The sequence below is a fragment of the Salvelinus namaycush genome, chromosome 33 (assembly GCF_016432855.1).
Source record: "Salvelinus namaycush isolate Seneca chromosome 33, SaNama_1.0, whole genome shotgun sequence".
Classification (NCBI taxonomy): domain Eukaryota; kingdom Metazoa; phylum Chordata; class Actinopteri; order Salmoniformes; family Salmonidae; genus Salvelinus; species Salvelinus namaycush.
The window spans coordinates 34,273,394-34,275,628 of NC_052339.1; the positions used below are offsets into that span (position 1 = coordinate 34,273,394).

General features: G+C 45.5%; 1 long non-coding RNA gene across 1 annotated transcript in view; it reads left to right on the forward strand.

The window, feature by feature from the left end:
* The first annotated feature begins 1,241 nt into the window (after positions 1-1,241).
* LOC120028171 overlaps positions 1,242-2,235 on the forward strand; it is a 122,892-nt gene continuing 121,898 nt past the window's right edge. The window contains exon 1 of the long non-coding RNA XR_005473402.1: positions 1,242-1,370. This is a non-coding gene — a long non-coding RNA (uncharacterized LOC120028171). The remainder of the gene's footprint in view (positions 1,371-2,235) is intronic.

The window sequence follows — 2,235 nt, forward strand, 5'->3', positions numbered from 1 at the left end:
TGAGATCCGGTGACTGTGCTGGTCACTCCATTATAGACAGAATACCAGCTGACTGCTTCTTCCCTAAATAGTTCTTGCATAGTTTGGAGCTGTGCTTTGGGTCATTGTCCTGTTGTAGGAGGAAATTGGCTCAAATTAAGCACCATCCACAGGGTATGGCATGGCGTTGCAAAATGGAGTGATAGCCTTCTTCAAGATCCATTTTACCCTGTACAAATCTCCCACTTTACCACCACCAAATCATCACAATACCTCCACCATGCTTCACTGATGGCGTCAAGCACTCCTCCAACATATTTTCATTTTTTCATGTTCTTCTTTGTGATCCGAACACCTCAAACTTAGATTTGTCTGTCCATAACACTTTTTTCCAGTATTCCTCTGTCCAGAGTTCCATTGTCTGTATTCTTTTGCCCATCTTAATCTTTTATTTTTATTGGCCAGTCTGAGATATGGCTTTTTCTTTGCGACTCTGCCTAGAAGGCCAGCATCCCGGAGTCGCCTCTTCACTGTTGAATTTGAGACTGGTGTTTTGCGGGTACTATTTAATGAAGCTGCCAGTTGAGGACTTGTGAGGCGTCTGTTTCTCAAACTAGACACTCTAATGTACTTGTCCTCTTGGTCAGTTGTGCACCGGGGCCTCCCACTCCTCTTTCTATTCTGGTTAGAGCTAGTTTGCACTGTTCTGTGAAGAGAGTAGTACACCGCGTTGTACGAGATCTTCAGTTTCATGGCAATTTCTCGCATGGAATAGCCTTCATTTCTCAGAACAATAATAGACTGACGAGTTTCATAAAGTTATTTGTTTCTGGCCATTCTGAGCCTGTAATCGAACCCACAAATGCTGATGCTCCAGATACTCAACTAGTCTAAAGGCCAGTTTTATTGCTTCTTTAATCAGAACAACAGTTTTCAGCTGTGCTAACATAGTTGCAAAAGGATTTTCTAATGATCAATAAGCCTTTTAAAATGGTACACTTGGATTAGCTAACACAACGTGCCATTGGAACACAGGAGTGATGGTTGCTGATAATGGGCCCCTGTACGCCAATGTAGATATTCCATAAAAAAATCAGCCGTTTCCAGCTACAATAGTCATTTACAACATTAACAATGTCTACACTGTATTTCTGATCAATTTGATGTTATTTTAATGGACAAAAAATTTGCTTTTCTTTAAAAAACAAAGACATTACTAACTGACCCCAAACTTTTGAACGGTAGTGTCATTGTGTGTTTGTCCCTGTGTCTTCCAGGTGCTGTACAGCGATGGTCAGAATGGTAGAGAGTTCATGACCTACCTGACACTCTCACCTGTACAGATGACTTTCCACGGCATCGGGAGCTCCATCGAAGCCAGCCACGACCAGGTAGGATAACTAACCAACTACACCTGGGGAAGGTGGCGTCTTGGTTGGGTTTTGGTGGGGTTTTGGTTCTACGTTGTATTTGGGTTGTATTGTTGTAATGCTTTGGGGATTTGTCCGTCTCACTGTCTTAACAGTGACTGGTCCTTGGCTCCAGACCAGAGGGTTTTGTCTGTCTCACTCTCTCATAAACAGTGACTGGTCCTTGGCTCCAGACCAGAGGGCTTTGTCTGTCTCACTCTCATAAACAGTGACTGGTCCTTGGCTCCAGGCCAGAGGGCTTTGTCTGTCTCACTCTCATAAACAGTGACTGGTCCTTGGCTCCAGACCAGAGGGCTTTGTCTGTCTCACTCTCATAAACAGTGACTGGTCCTTGGCTCCGGACCAGAGGGCTTTGTCTGTCTCACTCTCTCATAAACAGTGACTGGTCCTTGGCTCCAGACCAGAGGGTTTTGTCTGTCTCACTCTCTCATAAACAGTGACTGGTCCTTGGCTCCAGACCAGAGGGTTTTGTCTGTCTCACTCTCATAAACAGTGACTGGTCCTTGGCTCCAGACCAGAGGGTTTTGTCTGTCTCACTCTCATAAACAGTGACTGGTCCTTGGCTCCAGGCCAGAGGGCTTTGTCTGTCTCACTCTCATAAACAGTGACTGGTCCTTGGCTCCGGACCAGAGGGTTTTGTCTGTCTCACTCTCATAAACAGTGACTGGTCCTTGGCTCCAGACCAGAGGGCTTTGTCTGTCTCACTCTCTCATAAACAGTGACTGGTCCTTGGCTCCGGACCAGAGGGTTTTGTCTGTCTCACTCTCATAAACAGTGACTGGTCCTTGGCTCCAGACCAGAGGGCTTTGTCTGTCTCACTCTCTCA